The sequence below is a fragment of the Gouania willdenowi genome, chromosome 3 (assembly GCF_900634775.1).
Source record: "Gouania willdenowi chromosome 3, fGouWil2.1, whole genome shotgun sequence".
Classification (NCBI taxonomy): Eukaryota; Metazoa; Chordata; class Actinopteri; order Blenniiformes; family Gobiesocidae; genus Gouania; species Gouania willdenowi.
In genome coordinates this window covers 24646824-24660808 of record NC_041046.1, presented here as the reverse complement: position 1 = coordinate 24660808, position 13985 = coordinate 24646824, and the positions used below count along the sequence as shown (strand labels likewise).

At 37.8% G+C, this 13985-nt stretch overlaps 1 protein-coding gene across 1 annotated transcript in view; it reads right to left on the bottom strand.

Annotated features, from left to right (window-relative positions):
* Window positions 1–13985, bottom strand: part of mafa (MAF bZIP transcription factor a) — a 106505-nt gene that overhangs the window by 58714 nt on the left and 33806 nt on the right. The window lies entirely within an intron of this gene.

Here is a 13985-nt window from a genome sequence, read left to right as displayed (position 1 = left end):
AGCTGGTCAGCTCCAGTCACAACCTGCTGTCATGGAGATGATTGGCCTGTTACTTCTCACAAAGATCTGCGGTTTTGGATTTTAGTCAGCTTTCAGTTTAGGAAATTAACAGTAAAGGAGTCTTTTCTGGTTTATATTGCATTAAAAGGTTAAATCTATAGTGACCCTTTTTTTTTTTTTTAAAGCAGCATGATAATTGGAAGTCCTCCACAACACCAGGGATTACAGTGTTTATCCTCCTATAATCCTCATAAACATTGAGACACAATGAGATACATGCTAATTAGCTTCAGGCAGGAACAATCAATCAGAGGGTAATAAAATGCCCCCCCCCCCCCTAGCTTTTTAGTCACATGAAACCATTAAACAGCTCATTTCTTGATGAGAATGACTTTCTATTGACAATACTGCTCCTAATGTATGTAGAAGAGGGAAACCCTCCCTTGCTTATTCTTATTATTGCTAAAAAAAAAAAAAAAAAAAAGTTAAATTGGACTTTCAAAGCAAGTTATTGACATAAATAATCTCAATCAAAAGTCTTAACATTTATCATATGCCCCAGACCTTGGCAGTCTTGGGGCTATTTTGCCATGCTGCATATTTGCCTATTCATAAGGGGAATGGGCAGAGCCCCTCAAGCAGAACATATTCAGCAAGTGCGTTTTAAGGACTTCATGTTTGCAAATGACTTGCCAGGTACACACATAAAACCTCCTACCAACTCTCGATAAAGACTTGTTGAAGCCCAGACAAGTGAGGCAGCTCAGCCACTCTAAGCAGAAGCAGGCTGGTAAAGACAGGCTGTGTGGTGAGATGGAAGAGAGCGGGAGGGAGACAGGGCGCCATACGCTCTTTTCTTGTCCGTGCAACGCTATGATAAGGAGACACTAGAGCTTGTTTACATGCGGCAATGAGAAAACAAATTGAAAATCCCTGCCGGGACGCAGATGCATATCAAAACAGGATTATTTTAGAAATAATCGCCCATGCCACAAACTGTCACCAGCTAATCTCCACTTTGTTAGAATTCAAATTACTTTCCCATGTTTACATTGCCATTACTGCAAGGGCAGGAACCATGGACTATGGGGGCCTATTTGCACAAGAGTAGCAATAAAAAAAAAAGATAAAATAGACTTCCCATAAATATTCTAACCTTAAAGAATGTTCAGGTCCTGTTGGTGCAGTAGGGAAATTGAATAGGACAAGGTTTTGGAGTATTGGAGACTGGAAGTCTCAGCTTTAAAGCCAAAGCAGAATAATGATTTAAATTTTGATGATGTGTCTTATCACATAGTGAAATAGCCAAGTGAGAGCCAATCAAAAATGAGCCCAGAGTAGCCATCTCTGACCTCTACCCAGCCAGGATGTGACAGGCCAAGCAAGAGTGAGACAAGCAAATCTGGACTTGGCTAAGACGAATAGAAGTGCATTAAGTTTGAGCTTTGTCGGAGGTAGAGGCGTCTCTTGTCTCTGGATCAAGTTGCTTATGTTTATCACTTCTAGCTGTGCTGGCACTGAGGGCAGACACATTATCCGTTATCCGGGGCTGTCAGTCAGCAGGCCGAGCCATCTCACTCATAGCAGCCCTGAGCATCAGCGTAGTTCAGTGGTGATGTGAGGCATGGAAAAACTCACCAGGCTTCTATCCCCACCGATCAATGGGGCTTGTCCTTAAGTGAGAACGGAAGTGCAAAGCTGTGCAAAACAGTTCTCGTATATCAGAAGTCTTGCCAAGTCATTAAATTGTTAATTTGGGATATGTGGATAAAAAGGTAATAGAATTTTACGCCTCTCAAAATTAATTGATTTGGGAAAATTTAAAAGACACAAGAGGAAGAAAAGCTGTAACAACTTCAAAGATGAGGGATTCTTTTCTAAACACTAACAGTTTCTATTGGTATACCGCAAAGACTCAAAATGTTTGCCCTGAATTCTGTCATAAAAGCTGAACTGAGGGTTCCTTGAAAAAGGATCAGAAATGTTTCCTGTGGTAAAAATCTTACTCTGTGACAGACACAACAGGAGACATTAGACACACAGCTTAAAGAAAGGTCTCCTCAAAGACTGCTTTACAAATTTCTTGGATTCTCAGCTTGTTTTTTTTCAATCTCCATAATCCTAAAAAAACAATGTTCAATGGCCCTTTTCTCTCTGTAATGTTCAAGGTGAGCGTACTGCTCATCAGTGTTTAGTTTACCATGCAGGCCTGCTCCTTTAAAACAAAGCATGCCATCTGAGAGGAGACACTGGTGGTGACTCGATTCAGCGACTCTGCTCTGACATTGCTCTTATGTTCCCAGCCCTTGCCTAAGGCAGTGAATGGCTTTGCTTGCTCAGAGAGCGATCGTGGTGTGGAGTGAGAGGGGAGAGCGGAGGCTGGGTTAGATTAGGTTTGACAGCGTAGTGCTTTCAAAAGAGGTCTGTTCAATGATTTATTCCTAAACACCTATACATAATGGGGCAGTGTGTGGTTCTTTTACGGCCGATTGAAACTGTGCCGTGCTCCCTGTTTCAGACATCCCATGGTCGTAAGGCTCTGTTCTTTTTTTATATATCTTCATATCTCTTAATCTTATAAGTTGTCCCCCATGCAATCCTATGTGGTACACCCATGAATTTACCCTCTTTGCACTCTTTAACATATCGCGCTCTTTAGGGATTCCATTAGGTGTTTCATCAAGTTCAAGTAGTGGGTCTTTAATGGTAGAGTTGGTGCACTATCCGAATCACCTATAACAATTCATGAAAACAATTTGGGGCCCTCGGGCCAAAGTTGGCCTGCAAGCGATTAGTTTTGGCCCACTGCCCATATTTGAAATTGTTATTTTTTTCATATTTTTTTAACATATAAAAAAAAATGCAATACAGTATAGTGATTTATAAGAAAAAAAATCTAAAGCTGATGTCCAATTACATTATTTTTCTTGAGTTTTAAAGGATTGTTCAAGGTGGTGAAAAATCGTATAGGGCAGGCGGGGTATGTTGTGTCCCATTTTGTTGAATTTATATTGCACTAAATGTCTTTGAAGACAATAAGATGTTTAATAATTTTGTGCCATTAAACCCAATAAAGAAAAGTGTTCTTCAATTTCAAACTACTGTTTATTTTGCACAGTTAAGTTATTGACATATTTAATTTCATGCACTGCAACATGAATGTTTAGTTTTGGCTCGCAGCCCTCCACCATGATTCATTTTTGGCCCTTCAATGAAAAGAAGTTGGGCACACCTGACCTAAAATTGTGTGACGCTTGCCAAAAGTTGGCCAAACGTAGGCCTGTTTTCATAGGCGTGTCTTTTCACCCTTTCACTACTTGCAGTGTGTGCGCGCGAACGTGCGCGTGTGTGTGTGTGTGTGTCATACAGTTTTCTTTTAAGTGCATCAGAAATGGATAAGGATGGAACAGACAAATAGGAATCACATCTCAGAGGGTAAATGAAAGATGAAGCATAAACAGCATGTAGTCTCTGGATGCAATCGAAACCCTAAGCTGTTTGTTTAATCTAAATGAGAAAAAGACTGCACTACAATACAAACAAACCCATATTCCACAACATAAATTATTTTATATGGCCCGGTTTTTTATTCCTGGTGCTTGGTTGTCAGAAGCAATATCTTTTAGAGAGCTGAGAGATATATGTATATTTTCAAACTCAAAGCTGCTAGATTTCTGTATACAAATTATTCATAAATGTTTTTTTATAAAACGTTCCTGATGAGCATTCAGAACTTCATACCACTTTCATCACTAAGTCTGAGGCTCTGGGTTTAAAACATGACTTCCTGTCACTGTGGCAAACCAGATCTGATAACAGTGGTTTCAGTTAAGTAAGGGCAAAGTTGATGCAGGAACATTAGAGGAACAAGCAAAAGACATTTAGCTCATCTTGGACAAACCAAACAGGAAGTAGTATTTTACTGAGTGGAGGCTGACAAAGATATGTGTCTAGAGAGACCTATATGATGGGGTTATGGTGAGGTATGAATGCCCGCTCTAAGCCATGGCAGGAAGAAGCAGAAATAGATACTACTCTTTCCGCAGTGCTCGGAAGGTGCAATTCATATCGGCCATTCATATTACGGATGAAAACAAAGAGAAATGTAAGACAAGAAACTGAACATTTGAGGGCAAAATTACAGACAGTAAAAGTTGGTTAATCTATGGGGACATTGTATTATAGAGATGCATGCCTGTTGAAAGCAATTACAGATTAGTGTATTTCTGCAACCTGTGGAAGTACATCCTGGCCATGTGGAAATATGAGAGTTAAAACCAAGCTTGATTATTTCAATGTTTCATGTATTCATTCCCTTGTTGTATATTAAAGGTTCAACCAGTCTTTTTTTTTTTTTTGCATTAACACACATTCAACGAACCATCTAATCTGAAACCCACCTGTCATACACGTGTTTTATACACATAGAAAAACAGCAAAAACTACAAGATTGCTTAAACGCGACCCACTATCTGTTCACATTTGGTTAAACGCATGAAATATACTGTAGTATCTCCAGGGCAATTCAATATACCCCTTTCACATTATAATACATTTTTAGAAATGTCATACATTATACTTATACAAGAAGCGCCTTTAACAGCAAAAATAACTGCTCCTGGACGCAGGAGCAGCTGCATATTTGACTGCATTAGTGTTTCAAACCTTACAGCAGAAAGCCTGGGTCACTGAGAACCATTGCAATAAATCCAGCTAATTCATTGTCAAGACAGTTTGCTGAAAACCTACTGTACATTCATTATAGAAGCCCGTGCAGCTCAACATGTCAGTGGCCTTTTTAGAAGTTCAGAGTCTGTTAGTGTTTTCATTTTCACAGCAGTGGCAGGAGCTGCTGTGTCGCATTTTTGGGGGATTTTGAGTCGCTGTGAAATAATACGCTATCTGTGGTGACAAAACTTTTCCTTCTTGCTTCACCCTCCAGCCAAAAATCAACAATATACAGCATGCATGGAGAAAATGTTTTAAAGAGCTCTGAACCTTCTGAGCTACTTTACCATAAATTACCTTGGGCACTTCACCTACACCTGTAAACTGAAATATTTAAACTTTTTTACGACGACATTCTGTTGCTTAGACATAGCAATGCTGGTAAAATAACCTTCCCTTTTCAGAATGACTGATACAAAAAAATGAGTTTAAAGATTGGCAAGTATTTATATGGGTTAAACTGCATAATACTGGAAAACATTCTGAAGGGGACAACCCCCTTTCTATGCTCCTGTGTGGTGGTGATGATGATGATACCTACCGATGACCCACATTTCACCATCATAGGCTATCAAAACCAGGCATTCATACCAGTAAAAAAAACATTAAAATATGTAGCATTGAATCTCGTGTCCTTCACTGTATCTCTCAGGTGGATAGTCAACAAAACCAATATTTCATACAACACATTTTATACATTCCATTTCTGTAAAGGGCCCATGTTACGCTAATTAAACTGTTCTGTGCTTTAAACATTATAAAAGTGCTATTTGGGCTTCATACACATGCCCAAAGTGTTTTTTTCATTGATTCCCTCAATCGTTAGTTAGAGGGTGATTTGCTCCTTTCTTACTGCAGGACGAGTGCAAACACCTCGCTCCAATTTGATGACGCATTCCCACTTCAAACAGACATGCCCACAAAGAAGAACATCCTTCGTGCAGTGCTATGTATGTATTTTCTACAGTCTATGAATACCGGTGAGTATTCACACCCCACACTCTCTTTTTAATATATACATAAATATATATATATATTTTTTTCTCAAGAATATTTCTAGAAAACTGTAAGAACCCAATCATCTGATTGCCTACCTTTGAATTGAAGAAGTTATTTATTTAGCGTACAAGTGTTCTGCTGACACTTTCGTTCACAAAATAACGTTAAACAGTTACTAGATTTGTTAAAACAATGTCTTTAAATACACGACATTTTTCAAGCATCATAAAAATGAGAGTAAAACGTATCGTATGCTCCTTGCCTTGGTTGCCAACGTCATAAAATTACACAGAAGAAGAAGAATCTTTGATTGTCATTATTAGGTAGGCCTAACTTGAGTTTTTTTCAATGATGCTTTTTGCAAAAACAGTTTTGAGAATTTACAACCTTTTTCATAACAAGTGTCACTTTGCGGTTCACTGTCTAAACAATGATAGAGCTCTTCCAGGGCTGACCCCTGTTATCAGAAGACTTTGCTACTTTAACAAAGTTAAACAAAAAAATTTCAATGACAAGCCTCATGTTCATGACAAGTATGACTTTTGGGAAGGATTCAACAAAGTGTCTGAGATTTGATGAAACACACTTTAAAAAACTATATCTGTGAATTTTTTTGAGTGTTTATTTTTTTCAATTATAGGACCTGACAGGCTGTAGAAGTAACCCCACTTCCCCCTCACACTTCTGTGAATGAGAGGACCCTCTTCAGATAAGAATGGACTGAACAAACAGGCATCCTGATGCCTGTGCTTTTCTAACCCTAACCTTGTAACCAGTTGAGTTCCAGTAACTTTATGTTCCCCTCTGGGCTCATAAACCTGCCAGTGCTCAGGATGCAGCACACTCCGCCAAGCATGTCACTCCCTCCTCCTCTGACATCAGTAGAGCTTGCTCATGACAAGTGCAGTGCAGGCTATTTGATGGTTGTCTCATGTGTGCTGCTGGGTGTTAAGATAACAAAAGCAGGTAGCTTTCCCACCACCTCACCCTGCAGCACCCTCTCAGAAGCCTTTTGCTATCAGTCATTTATGTGACAGAGAGTCCGGGGGATGGAAAGGAGGTGGAAGCTGATCAAAACAGGACCTTAAAAAGTTTATCAAGTAGCCAGATAGCACTTAGGTAATGTGTTTTCCAAATGTCTTTAAGTTTAAGTAAGCGCAAAAGGATTAACTTTTTTTTATTTGACAACCTTTTCCTCTTTTGAGATTCTACACTGTCTTGTTTTTGAAGAAGCTGCTGCAGTTAGAATGCAGTGTCTTAGGCATGCAAAGCTATCATTAACTCCTGTTCAGATGAGGTGTTGAATGCTTGAAGCCCATGAGAGTATTGCCGTGTTCCCAGAACAGACTTCTACGAACCAGCTTAAGTTACAGCCCAACTGGGAGCAAGGCCTAAAAACTCTGATCTCTCACACATGCAAATACATGCAATGATTAATTGCATGCAAACCTCTTGACCACAAACCAAATGCTTGGGTTTAGATTTTAATGAGTGTACCAGGTCCAGGCTTAATCTGGAATGCTGTTGACTGACCAAATAAGCAGTGTGTTCTATTGATAGAGGGTTGGGTTGTCTTCTCTCTAATTGGCTAGTGGGAAAAAAAGTTATTCTTACGCTGTAACTCTTGCCAAGTCGACAATTGGTAGTCCCGGTCTCTGTATTTCATTATCCTGTAGACTCGATTATATAAAAGAGTGATTTTCAAGTTTCCTTGCTCAGTCTAGACGCAACAGTGGATATGAAAGTCAGCAATGGACAGATGAAAATGCAAATATGCAAAGAGAAGGGGTTTCTTAATCAAGTTATTAAATCGAAATGAAAAAAAATAATCAGATTATGTATTAGATGTTGAATTTTAAAAACAACCAAAAAAATAAAATGTTTGTATTATTGTATTTGTAGACACATTACACTAGTTTAAAAATCAATAGATATCCACTTTCGGCAATAAAATAAATGCTTGGGGTTTTTTTTAAAATAATAAAACATGCATGGCTATTGCAAAACGATTGCATGTGTAGTGTTGGCCTTTGATAGCATATGCAGATAAAAAAAATAAAAAATAAAATTTAAATAAAAATGAATCCATCTCATTCTCATCCACCTCAATAAAGAGATAAAATACAAGACAAAAAATGCATTTGTTTCATGAGTTGAAAAGCACTTCTTAAATCTAAGCCATTGCTATTTTATTCAATCAGTTTGACTTGTACTACTATGTAAGCACAACTCTTTGTTTTAGCTGTGGTTATTTTTTAAGAGCACTATAGATTAAGCTGAGTGGATTTATTTATTTTATTATCAGAGGAAAGATGAGCCGAAGGTCTAGAACAGCTACATTTCAGGACCAGCCTTTATTCTAAAGCCCGTGCTAGGCAGCGTGCATGCACAACATAAACCCAAGTAAATGGTCTGTTGTAAAAAAAGTGTTGGTAATGATTCCCAAAGACAAAGCTCAGACATAAAAGCATCAACCCTTACACACAGGTCCACATATGCAGCAAAGATGTTTACTATCACTGTGCCTTTAGTGTTTACACATTTCTACAAAGACAGACAGACACACACACACACGCACACACACCATTCACAACCTATGTTAACCAGGGCAAATCCTTTCCGTCAATAATGCAAACAAACATCTTTATTACTTAATTTATTCAATGGCATGATTTACAAGGAAAACATTCCCACCAGTGTTTTTTATTTATTTATTTTTTTTTTGTCCTTTGGCACATGGAACACATACACAGGGAGACAGTGAAAGGCCTCTAAGACAGAGAAAGTCTCTGCAGCTGAGTGCCTTGGCCAGACATGCTGTACACGCTGCCTCTTGTGGTCATAAACTGTAAATTTAGCAGATTTCAATAAAATGATTTGTGTTTGACTGTATAAGTTATTGTAATTAAGAGTAATTGTGATTTAAAACAATGCATTATTGCATTTCTAAAAAATAAATCCCATGTATCTATTAAATGGACATATTGTAAAGAATTAGAGACTAGAGACTTAAAGAATTGTAACTCAGTCGAAAATTAAAGGAAGAAGCAGAGGTAGATGAAAGAGTCAAGTTTTCAGACATGTTATATTAGATATAGATCCTAGGTTCCCAAAGTGGGGTATGCAAATTGTCATAGGGGGTACTTGAATAGAAATGAAAAAACATAGATTAATGTACCCAAGTTTGTACTTTACATGACGTATAAATCATACATAAAGAATGTATGGCACCAACAATATCCAAGCAATAAGTGAATTTTGTATTTAATTTGTGGAAATGATGTTAAATAATTGCAGGAAAATTGACTTTGTTTGCAGTCATGGGAAAAAAGATTCTGGAAAATACATTGAATTTGTGTGTTTAGATATCTGAGATATCTGAGCTGATTTATCTACAACTGAATTATTTGGTAATCTGGACAATAATTTTAACTCTCTCCTGCAGGCCGAATTTGATGGTCTAAAGGGCCAAATTTTCACTGTAGAGCTACGTTATATATGGCATTACATTATTATGTTTTTTTTAAGTGTGCAGGAGTAGGGGGTACATGGCTTCCGGTTCAATGTCTGAAGGGGTACGGGACTGTGAAAAGTTTGGAAACCACTGAGATGTAGACATCATTTAATCAAATGAAAAGAAGTAAAGTGGTGTGCTTGTATTTCATACCAGCAAACACTTTTTTATTGCCAATGCATACAAAGATTTTTATATTTTGTGTTAATGTGTTTATTTTTTTCACATGCAGGTGCACTTTGATCAGATTTATTCCAATATTTAGTTTTAACTCAAAGTTGTGAAGAAAAAAAAAAGATACGTGGGACGTGGGATTTCCCATTTTTCCTGAGCGCTCTTGGTGGTGGTCGCTACCAGCGAGCGTGGCTCTACGAATATCACAAAGACTAGCTAATGAGCATTAGCATTATCGCTAAGAAATGCACAGGTAAAAACACAGTGAAAGGAACCCCCTGAGGATACGTCTAACTTTTAAATCCCCCTTTTTTTTTACTCCCCTTTATTTTCCCCCTACGGACCATTAGCCAGTTGCTTCCTCCCACCTCCCCTCGATGCCCGTCTTCTTTTTTTCTTTCTTTCAGCATGGTGCAATTTGCGCTCTCATTGAATATTGAAGGTATGAAGAAGAATGGGGCTTTTTAGCCGTTTCTCTTCCGTTAAGACCATAGCTTTGCTGAGGGATGGCTGAAGGCTCCGACTAAATCAGGATGCTGAGCTACAGCAACAGCACTTTAGAGCCAAACAATCACTGATCATTTATTTAGTCAGCGTTATTTATTCATCCCCATTTGCTTTTGCTCACAGCTGTGATTATTTCACTTAGAAAGATTCTCATGTGGCTTTTTTTTCATCCAGAAAAAAACAAAAAAATAATTTAAAGGTGTTGTAATTAATGACAATCTCAAGACTGCAAACCCTAATTTAGTTATTTTGTGACACATGATAGTGCTTGTTGGAGAAGTTCATTATGTGTTGCAAATAAAATCAATAAAAAAGTTCTTAATGTCACAATTTCTGTATTTTGTTATATAGAGTCAACATTGAAGTGTCCCATTGAAGTGTCATTTCAATTTACTCTATTGAGCAAACACAATATTCATCAAGGGTGATACTGTAAATAGAGGCAGAACAATGTTGGCAGGGATTGGCAACAATGTTAATAAATAAATAAATAAAAAAAAATGCTACAAATTACACGCGTGCATGTACATGCTTCCTCCATGACAGACTCTCATTCCATCTAATACCAAAACCCAACTCACACTGCACACTTGCTTTTTTTAAAAACCTTTGTTTAACCAGTAGAGACTGATTGAGATTAAAGGTGCTTTCACACATATAGTCTGGCGGACTCTGCAACATGGATGCATTTTCATTTGGTCCTGTCTGCTTTCACACTACTCTTTGCCAAGCGCACAAACTTTCTAAACAGTGTCACGAAAATGGTCGGTCGCTTATTAGACAGAATACTTCCGCCTCCTTCTTCTTTGTCTGAGTGAAATACTGTCAACACAGAAAAATGCATTTTCCAAAGGAAATCCTAAAACAACCTCCCAGAATCGTAATTGATAATAATTAAAAATTAATTTAAAAAAAAAATCAAGGAACATATCAAAATTATGAATGGGAGAAACATTGCAGGCAATAAACTGATTATTGTAACCCACCCCCATGCTTGCCAAAGGTCTCAATTAGTACACCAGTGTCCTTAATCAGTCAAAACAATTCAACAAATAGGATTTTATTATTTAAAATAGCTGGAAGGTTGAGTTAATGTGATTGTTTCCGTGTGTTAAGACTACCCCTTTAAAAATCAGCAACTGCATCAGTAAAATAATAACTTTCTGAGCTTTGTAATAAGCACAAATGTAATTATTTATTTGAGAAAACATAGTGCAAGCAAGATGCCAAGATCATACTGTGATAGTGCAGCACACACTCTCACAGACACATTGACGAAAGTATTGCAGTGTTTTTCTCCTCCCACTTCCTTTCATCTAGCTGTGGTAAGAGTCATAATGCATAACATCAGTGCACTACACATCGACAGTGATGCAAATACAGGAATCAAATACTTGTTTTTTTCTTTCCTTTCCAGGAAGTCATGTCTTACTGCTGTGCATGTGGCCACAGGCAGCACCAGACACTTATCACTCTCGTTTCTTCAGATTTGTTGCGTCTCCTCTTAGCGGCACTTGCTGCAGACAGCTTTATTTGACCCCATTCAAATTAACCATAGCAGCAAATGTAACAAATTGTGAAAGGACAGGACAGTTTGAATGAGGACAAGTCACAGACAGAGAAAAGACTTACTGTAGGCAAAAAGGGGCAGACCACAGAAGTCAGGCTCCAGCTTTCTCTTACATCTCAATCAATGTTCAGTGCTGTGTGGCAGAGAAGGGTCAGCGTGTCTGGACTGCCACCCTCACAGGTTTGTAAAATAAACCTTTGTTCAGGAAACCTCTGGCAAAAGTTACTTTTATTAGAAAATGAGTTGTGATCTTACATTTACCACATTCTCAATTATTGTATTTCAGTTATATTCCAGTTGTTTTTAATTTGTTGATCTTTACTAAATACACTTTTTTTTATTTTTTTTATTTTTTAATAAGTAGGTTCAACCATTTATTTATTATACGTTTGTTATGTATTGTGTGTTGTGTGTTATAAATGAAACAAAACCAAGTCCTATAGTATAATAGTAGGTTGTACTCACGTTGCTGTAATTGAGTTGCTTCTAGGGGTACTTGTACTTTTTTGAGTATATTTCTAAATGAATATTTTTTTTGTAAAGTAATTCATTACATTTATACACCCATACATTTACTGAGTAAATTATAATTTGTTTTGTTAACACACATTGTGAAACTACAAAAAATTAAATGACCAGACAACAATCAAATGCATCACATCACATCATATTAAACATAATGCACTGCACCACAACAGCATTAAATGGAGATTATGTTCTCAGCTTTAAAAGTATCTATGCATAGAGCCTGAGAATGAATTTATTTTGAATTCAATGATGTTATTTTATTTAAAAAATAATTGTACATTTTGACAAAAAATTTATTTTATTCAGATGCCTTTGTGGAAAATAAATTAAGTTCCAAAAGTGGTAGATTTGGTCTCTTATATTTAAGTTTCTACATGAGATGTTTACTGTATGCAAGGGAACCGTGGGAAGATTTATTACACAAAATAAACATGGGGGGTGAAAGTAATTAGTAACTTTTACTTTGAGTACTATTTAATTGAGCTACTTTTTACTTGTATTTGTGTATTTTATGAATGACTTACTTGTACTTGAGTATAATTTCAATCAAATAACTTGAGTAGGATATGTCAGTACTCTTTACACTTCTGTTTACTTTAACACCTGCAATGAAGACGTCCAGGTTAAAGGTTCACTTGACGAGTGGGAGTGAGCAATAGGCTCACAGCCTATGTTCAAGCCCCTTCCTGAGAGGAAGTCCTGTATAACGATAAGCACATACTATCTGTATATGACCTTTTGTGAGTCTACTCTGCGATCGAGAGAAGGAAAAAGGGCCCAATTTCTGAAGCTGTACACCATGTCTGAATGCATGAACATACGCTTATGCACACAGGCACCTACAAACTGTGATCATGTGTACCTTCCCTGTCATTGAGGCATTCAGCTGCAAAAGGGTCAGTGTGTGTTTGAGAGGTGGGTTGGCAGATCTTCATCTGATGTGCCCATTGAGAAGGTCGTGACCATGGGTTCAGTACACTAGCTGGAAATACGCAAAATCTAAATAGCGCAATAAAAACTGGTAATGGAAATGCCTGAATTTTGAAAAAACACTAAAAAGTTTTTAAGCTTTCATGAGGAGAAATTTTAGACGTTTCGATATTGAAATGTCTCGCAAAAGCGCTATGGAAACGCTTTATTCCGCAAATGCATGTCACAGAACATGACGTACCTGGTCATATGACGTGAAGTACCGGGTCACATGACCACTTTTTTCCAAGAAAACATGGTGCGGTACATTTAGACAGAAGAGGAGACTGGGACATTTCTTAGTATCATACATAAAAATTATTACTGCCACATTAGATGTGAAACAACAAAGGAATACAGAGTGTTATAAGGAGGTTCTGAGCGTCCATCTTCATGCAGCGAAACCTCGCAAGATGATATTTCACAGGAGTTACGAGGCTCCTGCCCAAAACAACCTTAAATGGAAACACATTCAAAGCGCAATTATACTTTGTCGACATTTGGAAATATCGCTTTTATTTTGCGAAAATCTGTTATGGAAACCGAGCTAGTGACAGATATAGGTGCAGGTTTGAGCTTTTAGAGGTTCAGTCTTTACTGTGCATAGTGCAGGTGATCCTTTTGGATTCATACAAACACACATTTTTAAGTGTTTATCCAGGCTACATAACTACAAAGCGGCTTTCATTTTGTCAACCTGGAAGTAGCACTGCTACATTTTCTGTCAACACGCAAGCATATAGCAGTGCACATATTAGGTGAGACTTTTGTCCTGAAGGGACGTCAAACCTGCAGCATCTGTGGCTGGCAGGCGGGCAGGAGGAGAGGAACGGAGAAAGTTAAAAAAAAAAAAAAAAAAAAAGAGAAGAAACGATGGAAGAGGGAGGGAAAGTGCTGACTCTGACACCGTCTCTGTGTGCCGCAAACACAGGAACCAATTAGCTAGAAGCCAGCTTCCGTTGCCTGGACTGTTATAGGACCTCCTCTCTCCCAGTC